The following is a 23,560-nucleotide window of genomic DNA, read 5'->3' on the forward strand; positions in this document are numbered from 1 at the left end:
CACCGGACCCGCCAGACGTACCACCAATCCAACGTGGTACCAGCCGATGTGCCAAAACGTGATCATCTGCCCGCGTGGCTACCTCCTTCAGGCTTTTAAACCTCTTCTCTCTTTCTCATACATTATTGTCATCTTCTCCTCCTTTTCTGATTCAAGCCTTTTGGCTTCCCTCTCAGCCTCAAGCCTCCTGGCTTCTCTAGCTTCCTCATTCTTCAATTTCCTTTCCTCGGCTTTAACTTCCAACTGGAGCCTTCTCAATTCTCTCTCCTACTTCTCTCTAGCCTACTCCATCTCCATTCTCCTCATCTCCAATTTAAATCTCATCTGAGACACACCCTCTGTCTTGGAGACTCCACCAACACTGTGGGCAGGGGTAACACATCCGTGGACGCTAGTTGTGGGACTATATGTCTTCACACCATATTGTGTCAGATCTTCACTACCATTACCGGAAGAAGCAGGAGGCTCGGGTTGCGAGTCACCTCGGCTACCAGTTTTGCCCTCCATGGCGTAAGCTGAGTTCGGGCAGACAAAAGACAACGAAACAAATAACAAACTGCTGTCTCCTCCACATGGCTACGAAGCTTCCTGCTATTCTGGCCAATTTCTGTTACGACCACAAATTCTTGCCTCTCTTACAGCTGCCTCAAACTGGGCTAGCTTCCCCACAAATCACCACGTACGTATCTTGGTGCAGGGCTTAATACGAGTTGCAAGGTCCTTTTTTTTTACCCTTGCACACTTTACACAGACGGTCATACTAATACGGTCAGGGTTCCTAGTGAGCGGACGTGCTTAGTGAGCAGTGACCTGACGCTAATATAGCTGGCTAGTGTAGACATGGCGCCTTGTGTTGCTGAGTCGTCTGGTTGTGTTAGTTCTCGAGGCCTTCGTTGCGAAGGTGTCAGAGGTGGAGGCTGACTTCCATCGAAGGATCTCGGAGGTGCAGGCTGAGTTTCGTGAGAGGATCTCAGCCCTGCAGGCTGAGTTCTATGAGAGGAGCTCAGCACCTGTGGGAGGGTCGTGCCCCACCGTCTCCTTACCTAGTAAGGCGACGGAGGAGCAGTGGTCGGTTGTGTGCAGGGGAGCCAAGAGGGTGAAGGTCCTCAGGGCACCTTGCGTGGAGACGAAGAATCTCTTCAATGTGCTGGAGGAAGGGAAGGAGAAGGAGGTGGACAGGGCGGGAGGAGGCAAGAAGGAGCGGGCAGATGCAGTTACCCTGCCCCAAGGTAGAGTGCTTGTGTTTGGTGATAGTCAGGTTAGGCACTTAGATAGTGCGTTCTGTGCTAGGGATAGGAAGCGTAGGTCGAGGGTGTGTTTGCCGGGGGCCGGGATAGGGAAGGTAGCTGATAGGCTAGACACGTGCTTGGAAAAAGATGGGACCAAGCCCATTGTTTTTCTCAGTGCGGGAGGGAATGACCTTGGTAAGGTCAGGAGTGAGGAGCTTATCAGGAGGTTTCGACAGGCTTTGGACAGGATTAAGGACAAGGGAGGGATCCCCGTGGTATGTGGTGTCTTGCCGAGGAGGGGAGTTGGTGCTGAGTGGCTGTCCAGGGCTATTACAGTGAATCGCAGTCTCGCGAATCATTGTAGGAGTAATGGATGGACGTTTCATCGACAACTGGGACCTTTTCTATGGCAGGGACACCTTGTACGCCAGGGATAAAGTGCATTTGTCACGCCAGGGTGTTCGTGTTTTGGCCGAAACACTCGAGCGGGAGGTTACTGCACTCCAGCACTTTTTTCGTTAGTCGGGAGGGAAGAAGGGGTAGTGAGAATGCGAGGGGCAAAATAGTTAAATCTAGAAAGGTAGCTAGCTCAGGGATGGTGAGAAATAGCTTAAGTGTTTACTACACAAACTGTAGAAGTATTCTGAATAGAATAGACTTGCTTAGAGGAATAGCAAACGTTGAGAAATTTGATATCATTGCCTTAATTGAAACTTGGTTAGATATGTCAGGAAAAGTATTTAATCCAGAGGTTAAGATAGATGGGTATACAATGTTCTATAAAGATAGGGAAAACAGGAGAGGAGGAGGCGTCGCGTTATACGTTAGGGACACATTACAGTTGTATCAACAGTAGAATTAAAACAGATAACAAAGCAGAGTCGATATGGGTAGATATTAAAGAAGGATCGCAGTCAGTAGTACTAGGGGTAGTTTACAGACAACCGACCAGTACAGAGGAAATTAACACCTCACTGTGGCAGGAATTAAATAGAGCAGGCAAGTACAGTCAGGTATGTGTGGTAGGGGATTTTAATTTTAGGAATATCGACTGGAGTCTGATGGTGGGTAACAAAGAAGCAGAGGAATTTCTTAAGGTAATTCAGGATATTTTTTTAAAAACAGGTAGTCGTAGAACCCACAAGGGAGAATAATATTTTAGATTTAATTCTTACTAGCAGGGAGGAAGCAGTCACGCAGGTAGAGGTTGGAGGACAGCTAGGTAACAGTGACCATAGGGAAATTAGGTACAATTTAGAATGGGAAGAAACAGTTAGAAACAAAAACACTAGTAAAATACCTGACTTTAGGAGAGCAGATTTTGAAGAATTAAAAAGGTACCTCCAAGGAGTGGACTGGCAAGGGATGGAGGGTGAGGTCAGGTCAGGGACGGAGTTCACAGAGATAAGGCAGGATGAGAGAGGTGAGGTGAGGCGTGAGGGTGTAGGACAAGAGGAGGGAAGATGTGTCCGGAAGGGAGGAGGAAAGAGGAAGGGGATAGCTAGGTGTGAGTATGTTGGAATGTCAGGTCATGCTGAAAAGAGAGAGGTGAGGTCGAGGCGAGTAGATGAGGAAGTGGAGAGGATGGTAGGGGACGAGATGAGGGGACTAGGTGAAGTAAATGTAGATGAATTGTATAAATATTTCGTAGATAAAGTTCATACAGGTCAGTTAGCAATTATCCCGTATAGAACAATAAGATCACAAAAAAATGACCCTAAATGGATGACTGCTAGGTTAAAGCATTATATAGGGCGTAAGAGAAGTATATATAGGAGATTAAGGGAAGGTGAAGAAGTTTTAAGGACACAATATAATGAATTAGTTAGAACAGTCAGGAAGTTAACGAGGAGAGCTAAGGAAAATTATGAATCAAAGGTAGCCAGCCAAGCGAAGACGGACCCCAAGGGATTTTATCAGGTATACAGGACGAAGAATAAGGATACTGTAGGTCCATTAAGGACAGCAGATGGGGAGCTGGTTAGTTCTGGGGAGGAGATTAGTAAACTTCTGAATGATTATTTTTTAACTGTCTTCACCCAGGAAAACATGCAGGATATGCCAGATAGTGAACAGGTGTTTAGAGCAGATGAGAATGAGAAGCTGACAGATATTTCCTAACTAGGGAGATAGTGGAACAGGAGATAGATAGGCTAAAAAAGTTCAAGTCACCAGGACCTGATGAAATATATCCCAGAGTACTTAAGGAATGTAAAGGGATTATTAGTGAGCCGTTAGTTTCTGTCTTTAGGAAATCACTGGAGTCGGGTGAGGTACCAGTAATGTGGAGGCAGGCTAATGTAGTACCCATCTTTAAGAAAAGAGATAAAACTTTAGCGTCTAATTATAGACCTGTCAGCTTAACTTCAGTTGTAGGTAAAATATTAGAGTCAATAATAGCTAGGAACATTAGGGAACATTTAGAAAACCATACCTTGATCAATCAGTCACAGCATGGCTTCACGAAAGGGAAGTCTTGCCTGACAAACTTGTTAAGATTTTACAGTAGGGTGTACGAGGCAGTAGATAATGGTGATAGTTATGATATCTTATATCTGGACTTTAGTAAAGCATTTGACAAGGTACCTCATCAAAGGCTCCTGAGAAAGGTTAGGGCACACGGGATAGATGGGAAGGTGTTAGGCTGGATAGGGTCATGGCTTAGTGACAGGCGACAAAGAGTGGTAATAAACGGCTCGAAATCCGAGTGGGGTCATGTAATTAGTGGGGTGCCACAGGGATCAGTATTAGGACCATTGTTATTTCTAATGTATATCAATGACTTGGATAGTGGAATTAGTAGTGATGTTAGTAAATTTGCGGATGACACAAAGATAGGTAGATTAATTAGGTCAGAATCGGATGCCATCGCCTTGCAGACAGACTTAGATAGAATGAATGAATGAACGGATAGATGGCAAATGCAATTTAATATCAATAAATGCAAAGTGCTTAGCGTAGGTAAAGGAAACCCACACAATAGGTACACATTAGACAACCAAACTCTGGTAGGTACAGGGTACGAGAAAGATTTAGGAGTTATAGTTAGCTCTGAACTCCGTCTAGGGAAACAATGCATAGAAGCCAGAAACAAGGCAAATAGGGTACTAGGATTCATTTTTAGGAGTGTTAAAAGTAGAAGGCCTGAAGTAATATTAAAGTTATACTTGGCGCTGGTCAGACCTCATCTAGACTACGCGGTGCAGTTCTGGTCCCCATATTACAGGAAAGATATAGGTCTATTAGAATCAGTACAGAGGAGAATGACTAAAAGGATACAGGGGATGAGGAGTATTTCTTACGAGGCGAGGTTGAAGCTGTTGAATTTACATTCTTTAAAGAGACGTAGGTTAAGAGGGGACCTGATAGAAGGCATTAAGTGGTATAAGGGTTATAACAAGGGAGATGTAAGCAAAATTCTTAGGATCAGCAACCAGGGTAGAACAAGAAATAACGGGTTCAACCTTGAAAAATTTAGGTTTAGGAAGGAGATAGGAAAAAATTGGTTCTCAAATAGAGTGGTAGATGAGTGGAACGGACTAAGTTATCATGTAGTTAGTACTAGGACACTAGAGAGCTTTAAGAGAAGATTAGACAAGTTTATGGATGGGGATAGCAGATAGAAATAGGTAGGTGTGTTTCATACAGGGACTGCCACGTGTAAGCCTGGTCGCTTCTTGCAGCTTCCCTTATTTCTTATGTTCTTATGTTCTTATACTAATGAGGTCGCCAGCCTGTTGTTTCACCACCCACAGGCAAGGCCCTTCACTCAAAAATTTTAAACTCATGGCGACTCCTACACCAGCCTCGGAGTCCCCATCTGGGGAGGGGACCATAAATGTCCCAAGATCGGACTGCCTTTCCGTCGACGACCCTAAGTGTCTTGACACCCCCCTCAACTTTTTCTTCATTAACTTCTGCAACATTCGCGGTCTAAGATCTAATTTTCAATCTGTAGAACACCACCTCTCCTCTTCTAAACCTCATCTTCTTTTCCTCACTGAAACTCAGGTGTCTGAGGCAACTGACAGTAGCTCCTTTTCTGTTCCCTCCTACTTTTTCTATCCTCATTTTCGATCCAAAGCTGGATGCTGCGTTTATGTGCGCAATGACTTAACCTGCTCTCGTGCCCACGCTCTTGAATCTTCCGAGTTTTCCACCATCTGGCTACGACTACAGAGTCATTCTCATACTAAATTTATCTGTGCTGTATACCTCTCTCCTAACTCCTCTGACTATAAGAAATTCTTTGACTACTTAACTTCCAAAGTGGAGCACATTCTGACCCTCTTCCCTTTTGCAGAGATCTCCATTCATGGAGACTTCAATGTTCACCACCAGCTTTGGCTTTCCTCTCCCTTCACTGACCATCCTGGTGAACTAGCCTACAACTTTGCTATTCTCCATGACCTAGAGCAATTGGTGCAACACCCTACTCGTATTCCTGACCGTCTTGGAGATACGCCCAACATTCTTGACCTTTTCCTGACCTCTAATCCTTCTGCTTTTGCTGTCACCCTTTCTTCTCCGTTGGGCTCCTCCGATCACAATCTCATATCTTTATCTTGTCCTATCACTCCAATCCCTCCTTAGGACCCCCCAAAGCGAAGGTGTCTCTGGCGTTTTGCCTCTGCTAATTGGGGGGACCTGAGGAGGTATTTTGCTGATTTTCCTTGGAATGATTACTGCTTCCGTGTCAGAGACCCGTCTTTGTGTGCTGAGCGCATAACAGAGGTGATAGTGTCTGGCATGGAGGCGTACATTCCTCACTCTTTTTCTCGTCCTAAACCTTCTAAACCTTGGTTTAATGCAGCTTGTTCTCGTGCTATACATGATAGACAGGTGGCCTACAAAAGGTACTTAAGTCCTCCATCACCAGAATCTCATGCACTTTATATTTCTGCCCGGAACCATGCCAAGTCTGTTCTCCAACTAGCCAAAAACTCCATCATTAACAGAAAATGTCAAAACCTTTCCAGATCTAACTCCCCTCGTGATTTCTGGCATCTAGCCAAAAATATCTCCAATAACTTTGCTTCTTCTTCTTTCCCTCCTCTACTTCAACCAGATGGCACCACTGCTATCACATCTATTTCTAAAGCTGAACTCTTTGCTCAAACCTTTGCAAAAAACTCTACCTTGGACGATTCTAGGCTTGTTCCTCCCTCTCCTCCACCCTCTGAGTACTTCATGCCACGTATTAAAATTCTTCGCAATGATGTTTTCCATGCCCTCGCTGGCCTAAACCCTCGGAAGGCTTATGGACCTGATGGGGTCCGTCATATTGTTCTCCGAAACTGTGCCTCCGTGCTTGCACCTTGCCTAGTCAAACTCTTTCAGCTCTGTCTGTCAACATCTACCTTTCCTTCTTGCTGGAAGTTTGCCTACATTCAACCTATTCCTAAAAAGGGTGACCGTTCTAATCCCTCAAACTACCGTTCTATTGCTTTAATTTCCTGCCTATCTAAAGTTTTTGAATCAATCTTCAACAGGAAGATTCTTAAACATCTATCACTTCACAACCTTCTATCTGATCGCCAGTATGGGTTCCGTCAAGGCCGCTCTACTGGTGATATTCTGGCTTTCCTTACTGAGTCTTGGTCATCCTCTTTTAGAGACTTTGGTGAAACTTTTGGTGTTGCATTGGACATATCAAAAGCCTTTGATAGAGTCTGGCACAAAGCTTTGATTTCCAAACTACCCTCCTACGGTTTCTATCCTTCTCTCTGTAACTTCATCTCAAATTTATTTTCTGACCGTTCTATTGCTGCTGTGGTAGACGGTCACTGTTCTTCTCCTAAATCTATTAACAGTGGTGTTTCTCAGGGTTCCGTCCTGTCATCCACTCTCTTCTTTTTATTCATTAATGATCTTCTAAACCAAACTTCTTGTCCTATCCACTCCTATGCTGATGATACCACCCTGCACTTTTCCACGTCTTTTCATAGACGTCCAACCCTTCAGGAGGTAAACATATCACGCAGGGAAGCCACAGAACGCCTGACTTCTGATCTTTCTAAAATTTCTGATTGGGGCAGAGCAAACTTGGTATTGTTCAATGCCTCAAAAACTCAATTCCTCCATCTATCAACTCGACACAACCTTCCAGACAACTATCCCCTCTTCTTCAATGGCACTCAACTGTCCCCCTCTTCTACACTGAACATCCTCGGTCTGTCCTTTACTTATAATCTGAACTGGAAACCTCACATCTTATCTCTAGCTAAAACAGCTTCTATGAAGTTAGGTGTTCTGAGACGTCTCCGCCAGTTTTTCTCACCCCCCCAGCTGCTAACTCTGTACAAGGGCCTTATCCGTATGGAGTATGGAGTATGGAGTATGGAGTATGGAGTATGCTTCACATGTCTGGGGGGGTTCCAGTCATACTGCTCTTCTAGACAGGGTGGAATCAAAAGCTTTTCGTCTCATCAACTCCTCTCCTCTAACTGACTGTGTTCAACCCCTCTCTCACAGCTGCAATGTTGCATATCTAGGTGTCTTTTACCGCTATTTCCATGCCAACTGCTCTTCTGATCTTGCTAACTGCATGCCTCCCCTCCTTCCACGGCCTTGCTGCACAAGACTTTCTTCTTTCTCTCATCCCTATTCTGTCCACCTCTCTAACGCAAGAGTTAACCAGTTTTCTCAATCATTCATCCCTTTCTCTGGTAAACTCTGGAACTCCCTGCCTGCTTCTGTATTTCCACCATCCTCTGACTTGAATCCCTTCAAGAGGGAGGTTTCAAGACACTTATCCACCAATTTTTGACCACTGCTTTGACCCTTTTATGGGACTGGCATTTCAGTGGGCATTTTTTTTATTAGATTTTTGTTGCCCTTGGCCAGTATCCTTTTTACATAAAAAAAAAAAAAATTGTCCCTCTAGCGAGGGACAATTACAACAAGCGACGAACACATTTAAAGTTTTTTTTTTTCAACAGAATAGGCCCCTCATGATGTACAAGACAATATCTACCTACTTCTGTAGAACACTATCTCCCTCTGTAGTGCAATATGATATTCAGCTTCCCAGATGACAAGCTCTTTACCCTTTCTGGAATGACATAACCCGGAAAAAAAAAAATAATAATTTAATGCAAAGCAGCCTAGTTTTCAAATCTATAATCAGTAAGGCAATGCAATTGAGTTCGCGCCTATTCAAACTCTGCAAGACCTAGAGGTGACGTACGAGAGGAGGAAAACCAAATCCTTGTACTTCAATATCAATGGTTTTTCCTCATTCATATCTTACTAAGTCGTCCGCATCTATCCAGCTTTCAAATTTATCTGGATATCCACACCAGCGGACGAAGACACTTTCTCTTACCTCGCTCGACCTTTAATCGTAATATATCGACCAGGTAATGTGTCGGAAGAGAGGACTTGGTTAATTCTTCTCTGTAGAAAGCGCCGGTCACGTCCTTCCCCGCCAAATCCCTTACGTAATAAATAGGGATTTTATGTGAGTAATCCACACGACTTATCTTAAAAAGCTCCTCGGTATTCTTGACGGTATAACCCTTATTGAATTTAAATTGCGTTCGGAAAGCATGTTGCAAGCATACTATGTCTCTCACGTCTAATTTATGACTAACGACTTTCTTTCCTCTTGGCCGATTTAAATACATTCGTTTAAATTGCCACCTGGCTTGTGACAGCTCGCGGAAGCGGTGAACCTGGGCCGGTGTTTGGTTATCACACAAACCGCGGTGTGGGGTGTGATTGTACGTGTTTATTAGGGTGGGCAAAACGTTAATATACGTCAGTGTATTCTTATGCGTGAGATATTTATATATTTTCGCCTTTATGGTTCGGATGACCCTTTCTGCCAAACTCGCCTTTGTTTCGCGTGAGTAATTGGAATACAAGGTTATACCTTTCAAAGTTAGATGTTTTTTCACTGCTTGATTATTAAATTCGGATCCCTGATTGGTAAAAAGACTCTAAAACTCTTTTTAGCGCTTGCATGCTACTGCGTCCGGATTTACTTGTCAGCGTTGTTACTTTGAAGTACCTGCTGAAAACGTCCAGGCAAAACATGATGTATCGGATGCCGCCATTGTGTCTATGCAGCTTCATAAAATCTGCCAAATCACAAGTTAAAATGACGGACGGTTTAGGAGCAAGAATTTTTCGTCGCGGAAAACGTTTCAGTGTCGGCTTGTGAAGCGTATAAGTGCGGACGCCCTGCAGAAATGCCCTCACATCGCGGAGTGTTAGATTCTTATCCATTTTCTTTCCCTCTCTGTAGAGTGCTTGCACTCCTCCTAAAGCCGCAGGATTCGTCATATCCCGGTAGAGTTCGTCCAAGACGGCTTTCATAGCAGATAGACTTTCTCACAGGGCGGCTCATCCACAATATACGTGCGCAGTTGAATTTCTTTGGGTGCGTTCGGGGATAAATCACACAACAAATAACTGTGATCTCGTCTTAGCACGACATTTTTTAAATTTCCACAAAGTGTTTGGCGTGCTCCTTTTCTTAAAGTTGCCCGCCCAGACATTCAGTTTGATATATATCCCTGTTTTCATAAGAATGTAATGTGAGGCATTTAAAGTTATCGTTCTAGCATACTTTCCGGGGAAAAAGACATTCTGTGCTATCATTATAACTGACAAATTTTTATGTCTCCCTTTGGTAAAGGTCTCTGCTATCGTTTGAGAATTGCCAGCCTTGAGGAAATTGTCATCTAATATCAAGAGTGTGTGCGTTTGTGGATCGGCGTATAGATTGTCATCATCCATCAAGGGATCAATAATTTTCTCATGCACTTCGACCTTATCTTGAAAAGGAGAATTCTGCTGCAGCGAATGCGATGAGACGCCAAAAATGATAATTCTGTTAAATCCATGCTGATATTTCTCTATGATTTTATTGCAGAGGTGTGTTTGCCGGAATTTGTATAACCTGCAATAATTATGCGTGCAGGATATTTGAAGAGATTCAGCATCTCTTCGCTAAATGTCTTGTCCATGTTAAGTTCAGAGGGTTACTAAAAGACGCTACGATATGTTTACAGTATTTATTGCTTAACCTTTATTTACATGGTCATGTAGGTAACAGCATCCTCATCCCTGCCTTCTAATTATGACGTGGATCTCCCCCGACCCACACCTCTTCCTCAACCTCCTCCTCCCTCTCCTTAACCTACCAAAGTACAAATGTTCTTACATTACCTCCTCTTCTTCCGCCTCCTCCTCCTCATCCTCCTTATCCCACGTGGACAGTACAAATGTTCTTACAGTACATGAACAATCCCCTCATTCCCCTCCTTAACCACGTACTCAAAACAAATGTTCTTACATTACATGAATGGCAGCTGCTAGCGGCCGCGGTCTCTCTCCACTCCTTAATTATGACGTGAATAATGTCATGGAAGGCCACTCCCGATCACGTCACAGCCCACTCATTAACCCATCCTCCGCCTCCCCCTCTTCCTTAGCCTACGTGGTCAGTGCAAATGTTTTTTTTTACATTACATGAAGGGCAGCTGCTAGCAGCTGCGTCCTCTCTTTCTCTACTCCTTAATCATGATGTGAATAATGTCGCGGAAAGTCTCTCCCGATCACGCCACAGACCACTCATTATCCCATCCTCCCCCTCTTCTTCCCCCTCTTCCTCCTCCTTCTCCTCATCCTCTTCCTCATCCACCTCCACCTCCCCCATATCCACCGCTACCTCCTCTTCCATCTCATTCTCCACATCTCTTTCCCGCTGATCATTGTCGGGGTGATAATACGCCCTTGAGGTATAGCCATCGACGTGAAAGCGCTTGTCGTCAAAATGTGACAACGTACGCTTTCGCATACGAGTGGTACAAATTTGTCCTTTCACATTCCTGATATTACAGCAATCCACCATCCCACATGCGACATTATTAAGTGTTTCCCTATACTGCTGATGCAATATATTTTGCTGAAGGTGAGTTGGAATGCCTTTACCTCGAGATACTTGCTTGTCATCTTCCAACAGTAGCGAATACATCTTTGGCTTTAATATAATCGCCTCTTTGATGAGCGTGGATCCGGTTTCAGATTTCAACAAGCCTAGTTGACCCTTCCGCTCCCCATTAAAACACGGGGGATCTGAAGCAAAGTTACTGGTGTAGAGAAAATTTGCCATGGGTCCATGTTTCAGTTCATCATTTAAGTTTGAAGGTATGTGCAGGCTGAAAATGAAACTATCAGTATCTTCATAAGCTAATTTAGCTCTCTCTCCATAATTAGCTTTGATGACACGATACCAAAAGTTGTACATGTACTTCTTTGCCACTTCTAAAATATGGTATCCCAAGTAATTTGGCTGCCTGATTTTAATCGTATTCTTACTGTTGACACATATGACTCGATCCTCGCCTAATTGGTGGACCCTTTTAAAGGATGGATTTCTTGCATACTTCAGGAAACACTTTCTTTTTGTCACTAATTTCTGTTGGAGGCCATACTTCAGATAACATGGATCTACCATAAACTGCGTTTGACATAAGTTTGCAAATGCGATTTTTAATGGCGCACGTCTCATTTTGACGCTGAGTAACGTTCCTTTCTATGAAAATTTCAGGTATGGAGCCTGTCTGAAGCTATATATGGAATGGACACATTGTATTTCCAGTCCAAGTGAAAGTAAAAGTTGCAGCAATTCCAGACTGATGAGATGATCTTTCAGTCCCTTATGACTGGCCACGAGTTTACGATTTCTCCTCCCCAGCTTACGCCCCTCAGCTTCTAACAGTCTTTTACTGTACGGCGAGATGTCATCTTCTGTAATAGTCATGTGTGCGAGGCACAGAGGGAACTCGTCCGTGATCCGAGCCACGTCGGGGGAAACATCGCAGCTGTCCAAATGCAGCCAGTAACCGACGTCGCCATCTGTCATATGATTCTGGATGCCAACTTCAAAAAAATCATCCATCTCTGACTGAGAAAGTTTTTTGATGTCACCCATAGGCAGGGGGGAACACATATCGCATGCATATAATGAATTATAGTCCAGATAGAACACATAGGTGCCGGGTCCGCTGTCGGGCTCGTGATTTGACTGCAGGTGTGTTACAAAGTTACAAAGCCTCCTCGTACATTTCTTTTGATCAGGTGATACATGTTAGGGTCGTAAGGTGGATCAAGTTGAACGCCTGTCGACTTTAAAAAAGCGTCATAAGCATAAGAAGACAGTGACACGTAATGTGCCACGTCCAGTCCATAAAATTCATGCAGGTATGATCTATATTTGAGATATGTGTCGGCTAATAACCCCACATCAATCTCACAATACAGTCTTATGTAATCGTCTAAAGTGCAACAGGATGTCATACTCCACACGCTTTGAGCGTGTTCATATTCTCCAGGTGGCAGAGCCTTGCCCTTGAGCGTGTCATAAAATGCTTCGCGAGGTGGCAATTGCCGATCTTCTAAGCGGCCAAGGTCGGTAATGTACTCATAACAAAGAAACTGTTTTTGAGTGCAAATTACACGCCTTACATCCTCGGGGAGGTAATTCACCATTTCCTGGGCGTAACGCGTGTTATAGCCCGCCTGCACGTGAGTCTGAGCGAGATGACCGAGGCCGACATTCGTAATGGAAAGCGTGTCCTGAAACTGGAGTTCCTTAATCCTTACTTTCAAGAAATGCGATTCTGACTTGGCAAGGATGTCCACGTGCGATTCTGGCAACTGAAAGTCTTTTATGATTAAGGAGACGTCAAAGCTCATATTATGCGCCAGAGAGATGAGATATTTTTTCATGTCACGACACTGGAGGTTGCATCGCGCACACAATGCCCCCTTGTAATTATTTTGTGGTAATGAGTGGTCATGATGTTTATGAGGTGGGGTTTTAACATTAAACATTTTGAAACATTTGAAACATTTATTTATAGCCAAGTCATTTTACATACTGGTATATATGATTATATCAAATCTTTACAGTTAAACCAAGCCAGCCTATATAAAGTAGAACTTTTCAGGCAAGTACTTATCAGAGTATAAATAGATTATACTGACTGGTGGAATAAGAACTATTTTTATAATAATAGTAACTAAAACGTTACCTACAACGAACGAAATGTTTTTTCCGAAGTGAATTTAAATAATAAAAATATTTAAAATAATAATAATAATAATAAAAATAATAATTAAAATAATAATAATAATAATAATAATAATAATAATAATAATAATAATAATAATAATAATAATAATAATAATAATAATTGTAATACTAATAATATTAATGGTAATAGTCATAATGAAAATAGAAATGATAACAATAATAATAATAGTAATAATAATAGTGATACTACTACTACTACTACTACTACTACTACTACTACTACTACTACTACTACTACTACTACTACTACTACTACTACTAATAATAATAATAATAACAATAATAATAATAATAATAATAATAATAATAATAATAATAATGACAATAATAATATTAATATTATTGATAATATAGCAATAGTATAGATAATAATAATGATCATAACAAATAATAACTAATATAATCAATAATAACAATAAAAATGATAATGATAATAATAGTAATAGTAATAATAACAATAATAATAATAATAATAATAATAATAATAATAATAATAATAATAATAATAATAATAATAATAATAATAATAACAATCACAACTAACTGACACAATGTATATTTTACAAATTATCAATAGCAAAATTAGAACAACACTTGGTACATATGATTTAGCAAAACATAAATTAGTAGCTGGACAAGATATGTTTTTTTAGCATTGTTTTAAATGCATTGAGAGATGATGCTTCTGGAATTTTGCGAGGAATAGTATTCCATATAACAGGTCCTAGATAATTAGTTGAATGCTGAAACTTAGAAAGGCGGTGTATTGGTAAAGTAAGATGATCACGGTGGCGCGTACTATAATCATGTGATGGAAGAATGCTGTGAATATAATGTTTATTGTTATACATGTGTGTGGCTATAGCAAGCTTTGTTATATCATTAAGTTTTAAAAGTTTGGTCTGTTTGAATAGAGGGTCAGTGTGTTCAAGGTAGGTGCTGTTAGTTATAATTCTGACAACTTTCTTGAGCTGTAATTTTAAAGGAGTTAGGAATGTAGGGTAAGTAGTGGACCAAATAGGGTTACAGTATGTTAGCAATGTGTGAATGTGAGCAAAGTAGATGGATTTTAAGACATACGGTGGCATAAAATCTCTGATTTGATAAAGTAATGCAACATGTCTCGATATTTTTTATGTAATATTATCTATATGGTACTTAAAATTTAAAGAGCTATCATAAGTAACACCAAGGAACTTGAATTTATCGATTTTAGTAATTATTCTGTTATTTATTCGTACATTAGGTAAATCCAGCATAATTTTACCAGTGAATAGCATACAGTAAGTTTTGTCAGTGTTTATTGTGAGCCTATTGCAAAGGCACCATTGATATAATTTTTTAAGTTCATTGTTAGCACTAAAAACAAGTTGATTCGGAACTGTTCCTATTAGATAAACTGTCATATCATCGGCAAATAAGATGCTTTTAGAGTTAGAAAAAATATCAGAAATATCATTGATGTAGAGGAGAAATAATAGAGGTCCAAGCACACTACCTTGTGGTACACCGAGAGTAATTAAGGTTGAAGATGATTTTGCATAACTAAAGGAAGTGTATTGACGCCTGTTTGTTAAGTAATCTGTAAACCATGAAAAAATAGGGCCGCGAATTCCATAGTGGTGCATTTTACGAAGGAGAACTTTATGGTTTATTGTGTCAAATGCCTTAGCAAAATCAATGAATACTGATAAAACAGAAAGCTTCTTGTCAATAGCTGTAAATATGTCATTAGAAAATTTATTCAATGCTTTAAAAGTGCTACAATTTTGTCTAAAACCATACTGCGAAGGATTAAGAATATTTTTGTGTTCTAAGTAATTAATTAAATGTTTTTTTCATTAATGTCTCAAATATTTTGGAAAATATTGTAAGTTGAGAAATTGGTCTATAATTTTTGGGGTCATCATGAGGGCCAGATTTATAAATGGGGGTAATTTTTGCAGTTTTCAACTTGTCAGGGAAAATTCCATTTGTTACAGACTGATTAAAAAGTATTGTTAAAGGGATTGATAAAAGATTAGAGTTACTTTTGATGATGGTAGCCGATATATCATTTATATCAGAGGTTCTGTTTTTAAGAGACTTAATTACTGAATTCATTTCATATGTATTGATAATGGGAACTACCACGGAATTTGGATGATTTTCTTTGAGGTAATCTAATGGATTTTTATTTGAGTGAGGAAGTTTGCTCTCCAGATCAGGTGCAATTTTAGAAAAATAATTACTGAAGGCATGTGAGATGTCTAAAGGATCACTTAGTACTTTATTATCATATTGCAATGTCTTGATTGTTTCTTTATTTTGAAAGTTACCTTTTAGTTAATTTATTGCTTGCCAAATTTTCTTCGTATTATTTTTAAAGTTTATGAAGATTTGGCGATAATAGTTAGTTTTGGCAGATCGAACAACTTGAGTGAGCTGATTTCTGTACTGTTTAAAAATGTGATGTGAAACTATTCCTAATTTATACATTTCAAATAATTTACATTTATGTTTGATTGAGTTAAGTATTCCACTAGATAACCATGCATTATGAAGTCTTTTAGCTGTTATAAATTTAGTTTTGATAGGAAAGCATTTATTGTAGCATTCATTAACTATATTGTGGAAAAGGTTAAAATTTTCATTTGTATTTGGCAGGACAAGTAGTTCTTCCCAGTTTATGCCTTCTAATTCACTCGTAAATTTGTTATTATTATTGGCATTAATAACTCTGTATGTTATCTTATGTTTAGTATTTGGAAAGGCTTCAATGTTGATATTTATGAATATAGGAAGGTGATCTGATATTGAAAAGTGAATGATGCCTGATAGAGAGCGAGGTAGGAAATTAGTCCAGATGTGATCTAGCAGTGAAGGTTGGCCAAGAGCAGAACTATCAGGAAATCTTGTAGGTCTGGATATATGAGGGAAAAAATTAAGTGATTGTAAGGAATTCAGAAACCAATTGGTAGGGAGGTGAGATGAGTGTTCTAGTAAGTTAATGTTGAAGTCACCTATAATGATTGATTTATTATGTCTGAATATGTCGTTATTTAATAACTCATTCATGATGTTAGTAAATTCATTGACAGCTATGTGTTTGCTGTTGGGCCTGTAAATTACTGAAATGATATATTTAGTGTTCCCTAATTCTAGCTTAGAAGTGCAGATTTCAATGTTTTCATTAATGAAAGAATATAGCATTAGTGGTTCTGCTTTCATATGATTTTTAGTAAAAACAGTGATCCCTCCGTGTTCTCTGACAGTCCTTGGTAAGTGGAATGACTCATAACCCTCCAAAAAATAAAGGTGTTTAGTGTTTTGCTGTAGCCATGTTTCTGTAACTGCAATGACTTCAGGTGGTTTAGGTAAACAATTTAGAAAAGACTTCAGTATATCAAAGTTTTTCTGTAAAGATCTAATGTTAATATGTATAACACTGATGTAGTTGTTAGCTAATGGGTTTAAAGCTGAAGTGTATTCTTCAAAGTTGTAATACTTAGATAAACAGTTGATGTCTTGATGTCCTGCATTTTTTTAAATTTGACTTAATTCTAGGTTGAAAGTGTTAGTTGTGTTATTAATGAGATTATCATCATATAATGAATTATATAAATTTTCCATAAAGTAATACTAAAGAACAAACAAACAAACAAGCAAATAATAGAAAAAAGATAGAACAACAAAGCATATATGGCTCCTAAGGTATGCCAAAGAAAATAAGTAGATGGGCTCATGAATCAGATGGAATAAGTGCTATCTTAAGAGGCAAATCAAATGATGTGATAATTGTAGTATTAGGGACATAATCAATATCAACAGTTATAAATAGTAGTAGTGATAGTGGTGGCAATAATAGAAGTTATAGTAGTAGTAGTAGTTTTTTTTTTTTTTTTTTAGTTTAGTTTAGTTTATTGCCATATCACCAGTATATACAATGAACAGTTATGTACAGGTATTGTTGAGGCATTAGTCTGCTGAGCTAAGCTCTTAAGCAGACATGACATAGATTAATTACAGTAATACATGTTTCCATGACGGCAATAGGTAATAAATTAAGATTAATAATTATATTACAAACAATTTAAGACAAAAACTTACATCCTACAGACAATCATGACATTAATAATCACACCTTTCCATAAAAAAAAAGAACTGCATTTGACATTATTGTGCATTAATTGATAGACTTTGCAATTTATGAAAATGTTTTTTAAGTTTACTTTTGAATATATTGAAATTAGTTATAGTCTTCAAATCATCAGGTAAAGCGTTCCAACACGTAGGTCCAAAGCAATGTATTGAAAATTTATACAATGTTGTTCTATGTTGTGGACAAATCAAGTTGATATTATTTCCTCTAGTTCCTTGGCTATGATGAATATATCTAAACAATTTCCTGGTACTCCTAATTTCATTTAAGTCATTATAAACAGATAAAAGACAAAAGTATTGCAATAGGTAATCAAATTTCAGTAATTTCAATTCAGTGAACAAAAACTGTGTGGAATCATGTTTTCTTTTGAATGTAATGGTTCTTAAAATCTTTTTCTGCATTACAATAATTTCTTTTACAACTGAAGGCCATGTACAACCCCATAATAGTAGTAGTAGTAGTGATAGTAGTAGTAGTAGTAAGAGGATTAGTAGTAAAAGGAACAGTAGTAGTAGTAGTAAGAGGATTAGTAGTATAAGGAAAAGTAGTAGTAGTCGTGCAAGTTAATGTATTAACAATATTAGCTATAGTAATTATAGTAGTAGTTGTAGTAGCAGGAGTAATAGCGGTAGTAGTGATGTTAACAGTATAATGTAGTAATAATAACGGTAGCGGTAGTAGCAGTAGCAAGTAGTAGTAGTGGTGGTATTAATAGCAATGGTGGTAGTAGTATTAGTGATAGTAGTACTAGTAGTAGTAATAGTAGTAGTAGTAGTAGTAGTAGTAGTAGTAGTAGTAGTAGTAGTAGTTGCAGCAGCAATAGTATTATTGATGTTATTAATAGTAGCAGTAGTAATTTTAGTAATAAAAGTAGGAGAAACCATTCAACATAAACAAGCAGTTATATTAATTTACTTTCACATCTAAGTGGTTGTTACTCCTTTCAGTGCTGGGTACTTATCTAGAAAGTCTGTAAGTGCTGCTTCAGAAGTGATGACATGTTTTTGATTAGAAATTCGAAGCTTCACATATATCCTACCATCCTGTGTATAGCACTGTTGAAAGATTTGTCTATGTTGTTTTCTTATATCCTATACTTTTTTAAATAGTAACCGGCGTTTGGGTGTCAAGCTTTCATTGATATATAAGTTTGGCTTAACTGTTACACATGCACTCATTATGTCATATTTCTGTTGTCTACTGTGCAGTTTAACAATGATTGGTCTTATGGAGTTTTGGGTATTCCTTGAGCCAAGCCTATGTGCTACATTTATGTCTTTATTTTCAATATTTATGTGGAGGTTATCTTTAATTGTTCTTATTGTTTTTTTTCTGTGGTGTTTTCATTCTGCTCCTCCACTGGCAAGTTTGGCCCACTAATAATGAGAGTATCCCGTCTTTCATACAGATTCACTTCTTCAATTTCATTTTCTAATTCTGCAATTTTGTTTTCAAGTTGAACAATGTGATTTTGCATCTTTTCTATTGTCTGGTCTTTCTGATTAATTAGGATCTGCACAGCTTTCACAATGGTGTTAACAATAGTTTTACCTTCCTCTGATATGGTGGCAGTGTCAGCGGTAACGAGACTCAGAAGGTCGGCGGGTGAGGTACACACAGGGTTAGTCACGTTGGTAGTGGTCAGCACTGATGGCGCAGAAGGGGTAGGTGAGGAAACCACTGGAGGAGCTGCTGGCCCAGTAGACGTACCCTGCTGGGCTGTCTGACCGGCCGCCTGGTTATGCTGTCCTCTTGTCTTTGTCATCTTGTTGCTGTTGGAATATCACTAACACAGAATATTGTCGCAAGTAATCCTAAACCACAGGTTGAAATAGTGAGGGTCGTTCACTGTTGTTGATGATGTCACAGTAATGGGGAGCGGATCCAAATGTTACAAGCTACGTATTTCGTATATATTTACTCCTATGTCATGAGTATTATATTGCCGTTGTAGACATGTTAGGGTATAAGCATACATGGAGCAGCCAGTGCAAGGGACTGGCTGGCGAAATACGTAAACAAAGCGATCAGGGTTGATAAAGCGATAAAGGGTTGATGGCAGAGCTCGTAGTGACGCTGACGTTTGAAGTGGAATTCATCCTCCGCAGACATGCTAATTGGATAGCTAACTTCACTTTCCTTGATGATTCGCCAAGCTTCGGATAGGCTATCAATGAAATTATTCACGGGATCTTCGCCGAAATAACTTATCTTTTCCACGACATCTCCATGCCTATTGATGATGAGATACGAGTATACAATTGGATCATGTTCAGCTATCACACTCCAGTTCTCCTTAGGTTTTATCATAGTTTCAAAATAAAAATTAAATGCTAAGTAGGCAGGCTGATAGGTGTAGGCAAAATTTTTTTATTTTACTTTTTCGCCGTCGTCTGGAAAGAGAAGAGTTTGAATGAAGTCGCAGTGACACTCTTGATCGCTCAAACTGACAGACTTGGGAACTGAGCTGAAACATATTTTGGAAAACTGATTCCCCTCTGGGGTGGAACAGCTTCTCGTCAATTTCCGGTGCAGCTTCTCCACGTCTTTAATAAGCGTCATATGTCTTCCGCCTAGTAAAAGGAGTGAGGTTACAGTTTTATACTTCCGCGAGCCTTTTCTTGATAATGTTAAATAGTATATCTCACCGCTTTTGGTCAGTGTATAAACATCAAGAGACAGGCGATTTAACCTTTCTAACTGACTCAAGTTCTCCCAAGTCACTGGACTCTCTACTTTTCCGCGCGTGACGTATTTCTCTCCGCCATGCCGTCTCCGTAATATTTTTGGAATTCTTTTCCAAGGTACACCTCGAGCGTGAAGTCTGAAAGCCGCCAAACACTGAATAACACAAGATGAATGTCGGCCATCAGGATTGAAAATTTCATTCCCACCTCGCACGTCTCTAGGATATGTAACATAATCTCCTATGCCACTACATGCGACGTGCAAGCAATAGTTGATGAAAAAATTCTGTACTCTTGAAATGATAAAACCAAATCCTTCAGTCTCGCTGATAAGGCTTTCCAACCGACTGTTCAGCTGATGGATCCATAAATCAACAAGGTCAGGCACATCTTGATAGGTGATCAGCCGTGCTCTAAAAGCAATATGAATGACTCGATGTTCATCCTCGCATAAGGTAGAAAATTTAACTAGTAACAGAGAAATGTGTGAAAATATTTCCAGGGTGGGGGAGAATGGCGACCCATGTGACGTGAAATATGATCTAATTTCCCGTATAAAGAACTCCCTGTATTCGGTAAGTAGGCCGAGTGGATCTCTGTTTACATGATCAGGTATGTCATATTGATGTCTGATGAAGCTCCTCATAAAATTTTCCCTCGAATCAATTAACCGTGGTTCTTCCGACGCCCCGCGCTCATTAAGGCCTGCTTCCGCCGATTCTCCCGCCATGCTGGGCTTATCGTGGCCTGCTTCCGTTTGTGGCGTGTCTGGGAAGAAAAATAGAAGTAGCTGTGAGAGTTAATTATTATTATTATTATTATTATTATTATTATTATTATTATTATTATTATTATTATTATTATTATTATTATTAATATTATTATTATCGAATTTATATTTACCATGTGAAGGTAGTGGGGGACTTGAAGTCTCGGAAGAATTGAATACGTCCACCGATAATACACTCGGTCCCGGCCGTGGCGAGTCTTAAAAAAAATAATATTAGTAGTGGTGGCGGTACCGTATTTATTGGTTTATTATTTGTAGTAGATTTTTTTTTTCCCACCTTTTCCCCCGCCTCCGCGTGGGATGTTGCCTTGTGACGCTTGCCGACGTGTGTGTTCTACGCCGCCGTTCTGCTCAACCTCATTCGAGTGTGAGCTTGTACAGGAAGATGTACTCAGAGCTCAAACTTGTAAAGATTGACAGTCATTTAATCTTTATTATTATACATTCCCGCCAAAATAAGTAATAATGCTTACCAGAAGAAGCAGGATTCCCAACTTCGCAGGTGTGTTCTGGTGGAGGATGTGGAAACAGATGCCCACACAGCTCGCATAAATCACACTGGTCTTCCACACATGAGGGAAGTGTGGATTAGTGTGCCATCTTCCACACACTTCACATAAAAATCGCGTCTCTGCTGTTCCACAATGCCCAATTTTCTTTTTTTTTTTTTTTTCTATACCATTGTCCACACTTGCACCCCGTCCGGTATGGCGCGCGGGGAAACACTGAAGCTTCCCGCGCAGATGGCAGCGAGGCGCGTGGCTTGACTCGGAAGTAGGCAACACCTGCCTGTTTCATTATCCCCACCCCTACCCTTATCCCACCTTGATCGATTCTCTTCAAAACTTTACATCCGAGACGCAAAGTTAACGTGGTCTTATATGTAACATGCAAGTAACACTGTTTTCCCCATCTTCAAACTGAATAGGTTTGCCTCTTTGATTGGCAATTTTGATGGCCACACTCTCTATAGTTGATACGAAAAGTGGTTTATACGTAATTGAATTCGCACCTTTACTGGTGCTGTCGCCGGGGAGTGGTATGACGTCTAATATATTAAGTAGTTGGTTACCAAATCGCGTGGGGGAAATGATGTTGGTATAAACGTACATATAATCCGTCCCTGCGTCAGCTTGCGGTACGTATTGTGCGAATAATTTTATGGGTGATGAGGAGGAAGCTTCGCACCCGCTGGAAGATGAAATGACGTCGCCAGATCTTTGAAAGTAGATTTTGTAGCGAAAATTTGGATTGAAACCCAGATTGCGAGCTATATGCGATGCAAATTTTATACTTATATCACAGTAAATACGATCGTCATTAGGAGGCACGACTACGACTCTCTCCAAGTCGCGGTCGTAATAGATTATTTCCGAGTAAGAGAAATAGATCTTAAAGGACTCATTCAAGACTGCTTGAAGTTCTCTCACTATCTGTCCATTAATCGCCTTAGTTATGACCAGTATGTTCTTATCGGTAAAATTGGAGATGATATTCCTTTCCGGTAGATAGGTATACATGTTATATTCGTACATATCAAACTCTGGCTGCTTAACCCGACTATAAAACGATATACTGGAATTTGGATCCCCTTCCATAATGCAGTAGAAATATTTAGGGAATAAGATATTAAACAGGCCGACTTCATAATCCCTGCCGGTGTCTAAATGAATGGGTAAGGTACTGTTTTCAAATTCTGTTGTTGTGTTTTTGTGAAATGACCTACCACCTGCAAGAGAAGATAGGTATACGTATATATCGTCACTATCTCTGAATGACATGTTTTTTATACCATCAACTAACAGACTGACTTTAAACTTTACCTTTTCATGTCATATATGCGTCGACAGGCTGGAGGTTATAGCGGTAAAGCGTGGGTAATCGCGGCGACCTTGACCATAGGGAATGTACTGAGATATCAGAAGGAACACGTGACGGCAAGACTCGCCACCGAGGCCGTCCAGGACCCGCGCGAGCGACTAGCGCGTGGCGGAGGCGCGGCGGCCCATTCTACAGCCCTCAACTTCCCGTTCCCGCCCAAAAAAGAAAAAAAAAAAGACCGCATAGACTATGGCGGCGTAAGGCCACTTTCCTGACGTGTTCAGGCCTCCCCCACCTCATTCTCTTCCGCTCGACCTTGACCATCCAGTGGCGACGACCTTGGAATGTACTGAGATGTCGGAGGGAACACGCGATGGCAAGACTCAAGCCATCCTGCTCCTCCAGGACCCACGTGAGTGAAAAAGCGACTTCCATGGCAGCACCGTCAGAGTCCCCTAAACCGTGCGTGTGATGTCGACTTCCATGTCTAGCCATCAGCGACCCCAGCCACCTGCCCGCCTGATGCATTCAGTCCCCCCACCTTCCAAACCCCCTTTCCATTCAATTATTTTCCACCCACAATCATTAATTTATTTAGTCATTCCATCGTCGCAGAAGGATAAGGACACACGCCCCCACATCTCTGTCAGTGTCGCCGTCGCCGTCGCTGTCCCCCTCCCACTTAACATGTCCCCTTGGTGACGCCATCGTGAATTCCCCCCTCCACCCATCTCCCCCCAACCCCCACTAATTTACAGCCAGGGTCGCCATCCTGAAATG

The sequence above is a fragment of the Scylla paramamosain genome, unplaced genomic scaffold, assembly GCF_035594125.1.
Source record: "Scylla paramamosain isolate STU-SP2022 unplaced genomic scaffold, ASM3559412v1 Contig22, whole genome shotgun sequence".
Classification (NCBI taxonomy): Eukaryota; Metazoa; Arthropoda; class Malacostraca; order Decapoda; family Portunidae; genus Scylla; species Scylla paramamosain.